The sequence below is a fragment of the Muscardinus avellanarius genome (genome assembly GCF_963383645.1).
Source record: "Muscardinus avellanarius genome assembly, chromosome: 9".
Classification (NCBI taxonomy): Eukaryota; Metazoa; Chordata; class Mammalia; order Rodentia; family Gliridae; genus Muscardinus; species Muscardinus avellanarius.
Genome location: NC_137795.1, coordinates 41,079,335 through 41,092,796, shown reverse-complemented (window position 1 = coordinate 41,092,796; position 13,462 = coordinate 41,079,335). Strand labels below are relative to the sequence as shown.

At 38.2% G+C, this 13,462-nt stretch overlaps 1 pseudogene across 1 annotated transcript; it reads left to right on the top strand.

Moving 5' to 3' along the window:
* Positions 1–559: 559 nt before the first annotated feature.
* LOC308267311 (histone-binding protein RBBP4-like) lies at positions 560–12,448 on the top strand (annotated as a pseudogene). The gene is made up of 3 exons: positions 560–1,005; positions 6,364–6,963; positions 12,217–12,448. The product of its transcript is annotated as a histone-binding protein RBBP4-like (transcript).
* The last annotated feature ends 1,014 nt before the right edge of the window (positions 12,449–13,462 follow it).

The following is a 13,462-nucleotide window of genomic DNA, read 5'->3' as shown; positions in this document are numbered from 1 at the left end:
CAGAATGATAAATTAGGTATGGCTTTAATCTATTACCATTATTATGTAGCATTCATATTAACTAACCTATTTAGTTCAACTAGGAGTTACTCCTATTGAGTAAATACTATCAGGTCAGCACACTTTGGGTAGTACAGTGGCACACTATTGAGAGTACACATATGTATATGTGTATATATACATGCACATACACACACAAGTGGTGTCCTTAAAGTATATATATTTTATATATTTATATTATATATTTATATATTTTAAATATCATATATTTATATATTTATATATTCTTTAACATAACCAGGCATGGTGGTGCACACTTGTAATCTCAGTGCTTTAAAATATGTAAATTTATGGGAGATAATTTTGATTTAATGAAATCTTAGATAATTATTAAGAATTATATAATTTCAAGGGCTGGAATAAATATTGAAAACATTATATATAGTTGGAATTAAAACAAAGCATATACAATAGAGGGAGCATGTGCAGAGCAAGCACCTGCAGCCTCCCTGCCCCTCCCACAATGTACTACCCCAGGATAGCAGACTAGCTTGCCTCCATGGCCAACAAGGAAGCAGCCTGTGATGACACAATGGAAAGGTGTGTGATCAATGAGGAGCACAAAATATGGAAAAAGAGCACCCCTTTTCTGTATGATTTGGTGATGACCCATGCTTTGAAATATCCCAGCCTATTTTCATTTTATCTCATTTATTTTTAAATGCACATTGGCTCCCAGATGTAGCCAGACCAGAAGAAAAAGATTTCAGCATTCATTGACTCATCCTGGGGACACACATATTATATGAAAAAAACACCTTGTGATAGCCAGCGTGCAGCTACCTAATGACGATGCTCAGTTTGATGCATCATACCACAACAGTAAGAAAGGAAAATTTGGAGGTTTTGGCTCAATTAGTGGGAAAATTGATACAGAAATCAAGATGAACCAGGAAGGATAGGTAAACTGGGCCACCATATGCTTTCCTCCATAATTGCGACAAAGTATCCATAAAGTGACAGTCTTGCTTTTTTTGTGTGTGTGTGGTACTGGGGATGGATCCCAGGGACATTCTACCTTCAGGCTAAACCTCCAGCCCTATTTTTAAATGTTTTTTTTTCATTTTGCCTCATTTTTAATATACTTTTGCTGATACATTGTAATTACACCTAATAATGAAATTCAAAGTGATAAGGACATACATACACACAGCACTTGGTGAACTTCCTTCTACATCCTACCCTAATTCCTCTCTTCCCCATACATTCTATTGAAATTATAAAAGGAATTAATGTTATTAGGTTTAATCCTTAACTATACAATGCAATTTATTTTTATTTTTATTTTTATGTGGATCATATTGAAAATGGCATATATTCACACAGTGCTTGATGCCCTATCTCTGTCCTGATTCTCTTTTCCCCTTCCAAACAATGAGTGTCCAGGTTAACCATGGTACATATATTCTTTTAAACATATTAAAAAATAGCTCCTCCATTACTCAACTTCAGCCTTCTTCCTCTCCTACTCTTACATTCTAGCTTTGCTAGGTTTTCCCCTCCATTATCTGGTGTCCTTCTGGTATCCCCTGTGTTCCCCAGTTTGGGCATATTAGAGAGAACATATGTCTGTTCTCTTTCTGTGCTTAGCTGATCTCAACATGTTCTCCAGATTTTTCCATCTTCTTGCGAATGACATGATTTGTTCTTCTTTATAGTTGAGTAGAATTCCATTGTGTGTATTTCCCATAATTTTGTAATCCATTCATCTGTTGATGGAGACCTAGGTTGGTTCCATATTTTGGCTATTACAAATTTCGCTGCTATAAACATACGTATGCATATGTCATTGTAGTTCTCCGATTTCAGCCCCTTCCAAAAGATACCCAGGAGTGGTAGAGCCAGATCATATATGGTGGATCCATTCTCAGTTTTCTAAGAAATCTCCACAATGACTTCCATAGTGGTTGAACTAGTTTGCACTTCCACAAACAGTGTAAAAGAGTTCTTCTGTCCTCACATCCTCACCAGCGTTTGTTGTTATTTGATTCTTTTGTGCTTGCCACTTTGACTGGGGTTAGATGGAATCTCGGTGTAGTTTTGATTTGCACTTCCCTGACGGCTAATGATATTGAACATCTTTTCATGTGTCTATTGGCCATTTGTATCTCTTCTTTTGAGAAGTGTCTATTCAATTCAGTGGCCCATTTCTTTTTGGGGTTGTTTGTTTTGCTAGTGTAGAGTATTTTGAGCCCTTTAAATATTCTAGATATTAGCCCTCTATCAGAGTGGTGGCTGGTAAAGATCTTCTTCCATTCTGTGGGCTTTCTCTTTAGGTTCTTTTTTTTAGATGAAAAGTATCAAGAAATTATATATTTCTATCTTACATGCAAAGGTATATTTCAAGATATATTTTATTGAGTTAAATAAATTTCACGTGATTCTTACTTTTTCTTTTAGCTCAGATAATGCATTGGCTCTTTAGCAAATGATAATCTGAATTACATGTTGTAACACTGCCATTAATCTCTCTTTGTGCCTCAAGTTGCAATACTGTCACTACTTTGTGCCTAGTGGACACTAAACAGTAGATACATTTATTTTTTATTTATTTTATTTTTTCCTAATTTCTTATGTGTTTATTAAAACAATTTGTGGTCCCTCCACCACTTTCTGTGGACACTGGTAACAACTCCAGTCCCCATGCTCAGGAGCTCACGGGCAGTGTTCTGAGCCAGAGTGAGGAGGAAGCTCAGTACTTGCCAGGCAGGCCGTAAGGTCTGTAAAGATTAGGGTATCTACCACTTGAGCCCCATCTGTTGGCTTCCTGGTCAGCCTCCATGTCCTCATGTACCAGGACCATGGAGCAGAAAATCAGGCCCATGAATAGCTTCATGGTGTGTAGCCTTCCTTGCCTGATGCCCAGTGGAGCAGAGCTACTGATCGCTGGCTGTAGGGAGTGGAGGCTGGTATTTATCCTGAGCCTTCTCCCCTGCCCTGACCTCCTGGGCAGGAGGGAAGCCAGGTGCCTGGGAAAGTCCCTCCAGGTCATTTCCTAGAAAAACAGCAATGGAAAAATCTCTGCGCTGTAGTGAGCTCTCCATTCCCAGGTCATTTCCCCAAATTGTGCAACTTGGGGACAGGGCAGCTCTTTGCTCAGCACGAGCAGCTCTTTGGGTCAGGTGAACTAGTCTGTTGGTCAATCCTGGGGGAGCTCAGATGGGGAGAGGCAGGTAATGAACACTCCCATGGAGCCCCAGGATGCTGTAGGGGAGGTGGGACCAGGCCTCCTGCAGCCAGCACCTTGCAGCCAGCACCTTGCCTTCCAAGGCTTTGTCTTAGAAGGAGCCCTGCTGGGCCTTATGATAGATGCCTCAGAAATTGAGCCCTTTGAGCTTCCGTCTAAACTCTGAGCTTCCAATCTGACAGGCTTTCCTCATCAACACACACCTATCTCAGCATACCATGTGAACATACTAAGCTCTCACCTCTAAGTTGCCTAAATCTCCTGACCAGCTGACTGCGCTGATGAACAAATATATTCGTTAGGCTGGCTCCTGAGTGGGCCACTGTAATAAAGGGACATTTTAGTTCTCCAGCCAAAATCTGGAGAGCCATACTGTGGGAGGGAAAAAAATTGGGGCACAAGAACTGAGGGGTAAACTCTAAGAAGCCTGTACAATGCATAGAATTTACTATCTGTTTTTGGACAATGGCAGCCCAGTTGGTGAAGGGCCAAGCTCCCAGGCAGGTAAAGGTGGGACAAGTTCTTGGACTGTATTATTAGAGGATGGGAGGGTCAACTTCTGCCCCCTTTCACTGTTAGACAAAAAGTTCAGTAAGCTCAGCCCAGCTCTCCAGGGGCTGGTGTAAGAGATGAAGGCCAGCACTCACACCAAGAACCACCAGGGCTAGGGCTGAGTGTACATGGCAGAGTCACCAGCTCCTTAGAGAAGATCTCTCTTGTCACCCATCTTAACTGGAAACATTCTGGGAAAAAGAATTCTGGGCATTTTAGTCCATCCTTGACATCACTGCAAACAATCTAAAGACAGATAGTAGAGAAATGCTGGTTTTCTGTCTCAAACCAAATGCAATTTATTGTTACTCCTTCCATTTGCTAGATCTATTTGGACTCACCAGAAAGTCCTATTATTTAATTCTCACCTTCCTGCAGTCTCATCAGTTGTTATTTTGTCATCCTTTGCTGATATAAATACAACAGACTCATCAATTCTGGATTTGAGAGATACCTAGCAAGTGGGAGTGTAGACACACATGAACATTTTCTTTTGACTCTCCAAGGATATTTTACATGTACTAATGCCATTTATGAACCAAAGAAGTAATCTGTCTAATTTGACCTTATCACCAGGGCAGCAAGTTATCAATTTACAAGCAAGCCAAATTCATGCTCAGAAATTAAAGGATCAGAAACCGGGTATGGTGATGCAAGCCTGTAAACCCAGCATTCGAGAGGCTGAGACTGGGCCACTTTCTTTTCTGCTTCTCAGATTATTCTAGTCTTCCTTTTTTTCTGTCTCTTATATTTATAGCTTTTATTTCTCTATTGATAGTAGTTTTTGACTCTGTAAGATGTTATTTTTGCCACTATGGAGTTTGAGTTTCAGCAGTGTTGATAGAAGCTGATTTACTTGGTTGCCATCTTCCTCCCAGTCCTCTCTTTATATTCTTGATAGATTCCTTTGATGAGCAGAAATTTTTTAGTTTGATGCCACCCACTTGTTAATTCCTGCTTTCATTTCCTGCACTTTGGGAATTTGAGAAAGTCACTGCCTGTTCCTATATGTTGTAGTGTTGAGCCTATGTTCTCTTCTAATAACTTCACAGTTTCTGGTCTAATTTCGAAGTCTTTGCTCCATCTCGAGTTGATTCCTGTGCATGGTGAGAGGTTAAGGATTTAGTTCCATCTTTCTACAAATGGATAGCCAGTTCTCCCAGCATAATTTGTTGAAAAGGCTGTCTTTTCTCCAGCATATAAGTTTGACCTCTTTGTCAAAGATCAATTGACTATAGGTGTGTGGGTTTGTTTCTGTATCTTCTATTCTGTTCCATTGGTCTGTATGCCTATTGTGTCAGTACCGTGCTGATTTTACTACTATAGCTCTGTAGTATAATTTGAAGTCAGGGATTGTGATGCCTTTTGTATGGTTCTTATTCCTGAGGATTGCTTTGGCTATTCTGGGTCTATTTTTTTCTTCATATAAAATTCATGACTGATTTTTCTAGGTTACTATGAAGAATGTCATTGATATTTTGATAGGAATTGCATTGAGTCTGTAGATCACTTTTGACAGAATGGCCATTTTGATTATATATATATATATATATATATATATATATATATATATATATATATATATATATTCTGCCTATACATGAGCAATGGATATCTTTCCATCTGCCAAGGAATTCTTCAATTATGTGTGTGTGTGTGTGTGTGTGTGTGTATGTGTGTGTGTGTGTGTGTGTGTGTCTGTGTGTCTGGGGATGGAACCCGGGGCATTTGCCCTCCAAGCTACAGCCCTGCCCTGTTTTTCATTCTTTATTTTGAAACAGGGTTTCACTAAGTTGCAGAGGGCCTCACTAAGTAGCTGAGGCTGTCGGCAAACTGTGATCCTCTGGTCTCAGCCTCCTGAATGCTGGGATTACAAGCATGCGCCACCATGCCTGGCTCAATTTCTTTGTTTAATGTTTTATAGTTTTTAGTGTAGAGGTCTTTTACATCTTTGGTTAGGTTTATTCTTCAGTGTTTTGTTGATTTAGAGGTTGTAGTGAATGAAATTGTTTTCTTTATTTCTTTCATTGTGGATTCATTATTGGCATATAGAAAAGCAACTGATTTCTTTAGATAGATTTTTTTGTCCTACAACTTTGCTGAATTAGTTTATCAGCTCTGGTAGTCTTTTGGTTGAGTTCTTTGGGTCTTCTAGAGAAAGAATCATGTCATCTGCACACAAGGATAGTTATAATTCCACTTTTCCTACTTGATTTCCTTTGATATCCTTCTCTTGTCTTATTGCAAGTCTCAAGAACTATATTGAAAGGAGTGGTGATAGTGGGCATCGTTTTCTTGTTCCTGATTTTAGAGAAAATTCTCAAAGTTTTTCCCATTCAATATGATGTGCCCATTCACTTTAAAATCACTGCAGAAAATTGGAATAGAAGGAATGTATTTCAATATCATTAAGGCAAAATACAATAAGCCCAAAGCCAACATTATTCTCTATTTTGAAACAGGTTCTCACTGGGTTGCAATGGGCCTCACAAAGTGGATGAGGCTGTCCATGAACCATGATCCTCCTGCCTCAGCCTCGAAAATGCTGGAATTTCAAGTGTGAGCCACCATACCCAGCAACAGTCTTGTTTTGATTATATAAAACATCCTTCTAAACCAGAGCCTTGTGGATAGTGCAACCCAGACTTGCCTCCTGTTTACTTCAGAAGGAAGGCTACGGGCTTTCTTGGAACTCAAATCTCAGTGGGTATTTACTTAGTGCTTCCGATGACCATACCATCTGCCTGTGGGACATCAGTGCTGTTCCAAAGGAATAAAAAGTAGTTGATGCAAAGACCATTTTTACAGGACATACAGCAATAGTAGAAGATGTTTCCTGGCATCTGTTCCATGAGTCCCTGTTTGGGTCAGTTGCTGACGATCATAAACTTATGATTTTGGATACCTATTCAAACAATACTTCCAAACTAAGCCATTCAGTTTATGCTCACACTGCTCAGTGAACTGCATCTCTTTCTATCCTTATAGTGAATTCATTCTTGTTGCAAGATCAGCTGACAAGACTGTTGCCTTATGAGACCTGAGAAATCTGAAACTTAAAGTTGTATTCCTTTGAATCACATAAGGATGAAATATTCCTGGTTTAGTGATCACCTCATAATGAGACTATCTTAGCTTCCAGTGGTACTGATCATAGACTGAATATCTGGGATTTATTTTTAATTTATTTTTAATTTTTTTAAATTTTTTATTGGTGCATTATATTCATACATCATATTGGGGTAAAAACTTGTGTGTACATACATGTACACATCAATGATTTAACCCCTATCCAATTTCCACCCCATTCCCTCCCCATCCCTCCTTTCCCTGATTGGCTTAGTGGTTGGCTTCGATATGTTTAAGTACATTGTGTGTATTTAGAGAATTTCCTTCTTCCCTCCTCCCATCCCCTCATTTAGGTTGTCTTGTTTGCTCCTCTATAGGATTTCCTTTTTCATCTAGAGTTCCTCCTATGACCCATTTCTCCTTAACTTTCACATATTAGGGAAAGCATCTGATTTCTTATTTTTTGTGACTGACTAATCTCACTTAGCATAATGTCCTCAAGATCCATCCATTTCCCTGAAAATAATGTAATTGAGTTTTTTTTTGATGGCTGAGTAAAATTCCATTGTGTACATAACCCACAGTTTTGTAATCCATTCATCTGTTGATGAACATCTTGGCTGGTTCCATAGTTTGGCTATGGTGAGTTGAGCAGCTATGAACACAGATACAAAGGCATTGGTTTGGTAGATTGGCTTCTTTTCTTTTGGGTAGATACCCAGAAGTGCTATTGCTGGATCAAATGGTAGATTTGTTCCCATTCTTCTGAGGATTCTCCATACTGTTTTCCAAAGTGGTTGCACTAATTTGCAATCCCCCCAACGATGTTTTAGAGTTCCCACTTCTCCACATCCTCGCCAGCATTTGTTGTTTGTATTTTGAGCGATTGCTATTCTAGTTGCATTGAATCTGTAGATAACTTTTGGGAAGATGGCCATTTTAATTATATTTATTCTGCCAATCCATGAACATGGAAGATCTTTCCATCTTCTAAGATCTTCTTCGATTTCTTTTTTCAACATTTTATAATTTTCTTTGCAGAGATCTTTTGCCTCCTTGTTTAAGTTTATTTCTAATTATTTTATTCTTTTGTGGGAGATCCTGAGTGGAAGTGTTTCCTGAATGTCTTTTTCAGTGGATTTATGGTTGGTGTACAGGAAAGCTTCTGATTTTTTAAGATTGATTTTGTATCCAGACACTTTGCTGATTTTTTTTATCAGTTCTATAAGCCTTTTGGTAAGTTTATTGGGTTTTCTAAATATGGTATCATGTCATCTGCAAATAGTGAAAGTTTGAGTTCTTCTTTTCCTATTTGTAATCCTTTGAGTTCCTTTTCTTGCCTTATTGCTCTGGCTAGAGTCTCTAGTACTATATTGAACAGAAGTGGTGATAATGGACATCCTTGTCTCCTTCCTGTTTTTAGGGGGAATTCTTGAAGTTTTTCCCCATTTAATATGATCTTGGCAGTGGGCTTATTGTAGATTGCTTTTATGATGTTGAGATATGTTCCTTCTATTCCAATTCTCTGCAGTGTTTCTTATCATAAATGGATGTTGAATTTTATCAAATGCTTTTTCAGCATCTATTGAAATGATCATGTGGTTTTTGTCTTTGATTCTGTTTATATGATGAATTACATGGATTGATTTTTGTATGTTGAACCAGCCTTGCATCCCTGGGATGAACCCTACCTGGTCATGGTGAATGATTTTCTTGATGTGGTTTTGAATGTGTGTTGCTAGTATTTTGTTTAATAGTTTTGCATCCAAGTTCATCAGAGATATAGGCCTGTAGTTTTCCTTCCTTGAACTGTCTTTATTCGGTTTGGGTATTAGTGTGATGTTGGCTTCATAGAATGTATTTGGGAGAGTCCCAGTTTTTTCTATTTCCCGAAATAGTTTGAGTAGTATTGGGGTTAGCTCTTCTATAAAGGTTTTATAGAATTCACTTGGGAAACCATCTGGTCCTGGGCTTTTCTTTGATGGTAAGCTCTTTATTGCTGTTTCAATCTCTTTGTTATTGGTTGGTTTAAGTGTTCTATATCTTCTTGACTAGTTTAGGAAGGTTGTATTTATTTAGGAAGTTGACGATTTCCTCCAGATTTTCCATTTTGTTGGAATATAGTTTTTCAAAGTAGTTTCTGATAATCCTCTGGATTTCTATGCTGTCAGTAGTAATGTCTCATTTTTCATCCCTTATCTTCATAATTTGGGTAGATTCTCTCTTTTTTTTTAGTTAGGTTGGCTAGTGTTTTATAATTCTTGTTAAGTTTTTCAAGAAACCAGCTTTTGGTTTTGTTGATTTTCTGTATTGTTTTTTTATTCTCTATTTCATTAATTTCTGCTCTAATTTTAATAAATTCCTGTCTTCTTCTGGCTTTGGGGTTTAATTGTTCCTGCTTTTCAAGGGCTTTGAGGTGTGTCATTAGGCTATTTATTTGAAGATTTTCTGTTTTTCTTATGTGAGCACTCAGTGCTATAAATTTTCCTCTTAATACTGCCTTCAAAGTGTCCCAGAGGTTTTGATATGTTGTTTCTTTATTTTCATTTGTTTCTAGAAATTTCTTGATTTCACCTCTTACATCTCCTATGACCCATTCTTCATTCAGAAGTGTGGTGTTCAGTCTCCACATGTTTATGTTGTTTCTCTGGGTCTTCTTATAGTTGATTTCTAGTTTCATTCCATTATGGTCTGAAATGACACAGGAAAGTATGTAACATTTTTTAAATTTGCTAGTGCTCATTTTGTGTCCCAGGATGTGATCTATTTTGGAGAAGGTTTCGTGAGCAGCTGAGAAAAATGTAAACTCTGCTATAGTTGGGTGAAATATTCTATATGTGTCCAACAGGTCCATTTGGTTAATGGTGTTCTTTAGTTCTGAGACATCTTTACTGACCCTTTGTCTGGAAGATCGGTCTAGTATTGTGAGAGGTGTGTTGCAGTCTCCCAGTATTATTGTGTTGGGATTTATGTGTGATGTCATGTCACAAACAGTTTGATTTACAAAATAGCTGCACCTATGTTTGGGGCATAGATGTTGATTATTGTTATTTCCTCTTGCTGGACTATTCCCTTTACCAGTAAAATGTGACCTTCTTTGTCTCTTCTAATAAGTATGGGTTTGAAGTCTAACTTGTCTGCTATCATAGTTGCTACTCCTGCTTGTCTTCGAGTACCATTAGCATGGATTACCTTGCTCCAGCCCTTTAGCTTGAGTTTGTTCCTCTTTACTTGTAAGGTGTGTTTCTTGTAAGCACCAGATAGATGGATTCTGATTTGTAATCCATTTTGCCACTTTATGTCTTTTTACTGGGGAGTTGAGGCCTTTTACATTCAGTGTGATTATTGAGAGATAATTTTTAATTCCTAACATGTTAAGATTTTATTTCTGTTTGAGATTCTGTTTATTCTTATTTGCTTAGTTGTCTGCTGGATTGAAAATCTTGTTTCTTTGGTTCTGGCATGTTTTACCTATTTTTTCTTTGTAGTTAATCTCCTTGAGTATTTTCTCTAGTGCTTGTTTGGAAGACATATATTCCTTCAGTTTCTGTTTGTCATGGAAGCTTCATATTTCCCCATTTAATTTGATAGTTAGTTTTTCTGTGTAGAAAATTTTGGCTGGAAATTGTTTTCTTTCAGAGTTTGGTGCTACTCCAAGCCCTTCTGGCTCTCATGACTTGGTTTGGGAAGTCTTGAGTGATTCTAATTCGTTTGCCTCTGAATATCACTTGGCCTTTTGTTTTTGTTGCCTTTAAGATTCTCTGCTTAGCTTCCACATTGGTCATTTTGACAATTATGTGGCATGGGAAACCTCTTCTCTGATCCTGTCTAAAGGGAGTTCTATAAGATTCTTGGACCTGTGTATTGACCTCTTGCTCCATGTTTGGAAAATTTTCTGCTATTACTTCCTTGAAGAGACTTTTGATCACTTTAGTTTCACCTTCTTTTCCCTCCTCTAATCCGATTATTCTTAGGTTAGCTCTCTTAAGATGGGCCCATATTTCCCCAATGTCAAATTCTCCTGCCATCGAATATATTTTTTCTAAATTATAAACTATGCATTCATTTTTGGAGTGATCATCTTCTAGGAGCGAGATTCTATTCTTCATGTAGTCTAATAATTGTTTATACTTTGAATTGAGGCCTTTACTTCAATGAATGCATCCTTTATTGCTTTTACACTCTAAATTCTTTTTGAAGGTCCTGCATTATTTCTACAGTTATATTCCTGATTTGATCTTCTGGAGGTCTCTGAATTTCTGTGTTATCAGGTTCTGATGTTGTGGGGTTGTGGGTATTCATTGCTCCATTGTTATTCCTCTTTCCCATGATTTCAGAAGTTTGTGCCTTCTCTAGGTTCTTCCCTGGGTCACTACGACTTCAATTAGGGTGCTCTGGATCTCAGTCTTTGGTAATCTCAGTCACATCTACTCCTTTACTGGGTTGTATCACAAAGTCTCAGACCCAGGGAGTTAATCAAGGCTGCACGAGAACATAGGGGTGCCAGGCTGGGTTTTTTCCCATGGGAAGCTGAGACTAGGGTGTGGTATCTCTGCCACCACTATTCCTTCACTGAGTTGGATTGCAAAATCTCAGATCCACGGAGATTATCAAAGATGCACAAGTCCCTGGGAGTGCAGTACTGAGATTTCTCCCTTAGGGGCCACAATTTTACTCACGGTCATTGAGTGAGCTGATCTGGAGCTATCGTGGACCTGGTGGACTTGCTGCTGCCACTGGCAATATGACACCACTACCACACCCTCGGCCGTGAGGCTGGTGTATTTCTTTTCTGGTTTTGAGCACTGTTTTGAGTCCCTGGAGGGCATGCTGAGCTTGGACACTGGGAGTTTTAGATGTTCTTTGCGCTGAATAAACTGCTGAATTATACCCAGAGGATCCGCAGGTGCTCACTTCAGCTCCTTGTTTACCTTTCCTCTCTGGAACCTGGTGGGTTGTTGAGGGAGCCAATCTGGAGCTGTCGAGGACACAGTGAACTCACCACTTCTGCTGGCAATATGGCACTGCTGCTGCGCCCTTGGCCGTGAGGCTGGCATATTTATTTCCTGGTTTTGAGCTCCGTTCTGAATCCCTTTCTTCTCTGGAGTCTGGTCCTGCGAGGGAAGATGGTGCCAACATGGCTCTGCCGCCACAGTGTAGGCTGGTTTCTTTCTGGTCTCTGGTTGTTCTTCTAGCCTTCTTTTTCTCTGTCCCTTGTATTTACAGTTTTTATTTCTCTGCTGATGGTATTTTCTCACTATAAAAAGCACCAATTTTTGTGGCAATAGAGATTGAGTGTTAGCGGGAATAGTAAACGCTGCTTTTCTCGGTGGCCATCTTCCCAGAAGTCCTGGGATTTAAATAAAATTGGAGAGGAACAATCTCCAGAAGATGGCCCACCAGAATTGTTGTTTATTCATGGTGGTAACACTGCCAAGATATTCAATTTCTCCTGGAATTCCAATGAATCTTGGGTGATTTATTTTATAGCAGAAGACAATATTATGCAAGTATGGCAGATGGCAGAAAACATCTATAATGATGAAGATCCTGAAAGATCCAGAAGGACAAGGATCCTAAATATGTCTGACTTTGTGACTTTAGACTCCCCTTTCTTTCCCTTTCTACTGTGAGATTGATTTAACACTGGTTTTGAGACACAGACTTTGTTCAGTGATCCCTGTATTATTAGTGCCACCATCAATGCCATTCACCCAAACAGTGGTTTTTTTCTAAATATTAACTGGGGTACTTAATTCAACAAATACAAACATATATTTAAATTTTCTTTAGGAATTTTTTAGTAAAAATTCCAGGTCTAAAGTAGTTACAGGAAGAGGAATATTATTAATATTATTCATGGTTATTTTTCTTCGTAAGCTATATTCCCAAGTTTTTCAGACTCATTTAAGTAAAGACTAGACTGTGTAAGAAATAAAGCCTAGTGAGGTGGTTGTTTTAGCCATGAAGTATAATACTGAAAGATGCCAGTTTTATTCAGGAATTATGGGAGATTCCAGTCATATACATTCCTACTTTAAAATTGTCATATATGACTTTCCAGAACATACATTTTCCTATAAAAACCAGTCTCCTCAGTTAAGTCAAAACTACATGTACCTCCTTCCCCATAAATTATATATTTAAATGTTATATGTATATATGTATATATAATTGGTGCATCATAGTTTCACATCATAATGTAGATCAAGTTGACAATGGCATATATTCATACAGTACATGGTGTCCCCCACCGCCTCTCCATTTTTCTCCCTCCCAATACCAAGTGTCCAGGTTAATAGTGTTATATTCACATTTATACACATAGTAGAAAAAAGATATTTTTGCTTGTTGGTGTATTTCTTGCTGTTTTCATATTATTCATTTCCTACCTGTAAAATGTTTTTTTGTTTTTTTTTTCTTTTCTTTTCTTTTCTTTTCTTTTCTTTTTTTTTTTTTTTTTTTGGTGGTACTGGAGATGGAATCCTTCTACCTCTGGGCTATACTCCCAGATCTATTTTATATTTTATATTTTTATTTGGAAACAGGGTCTCTTAAGTCATCAAGGCTCTCTTAGAACCTGCGCGATCCTCC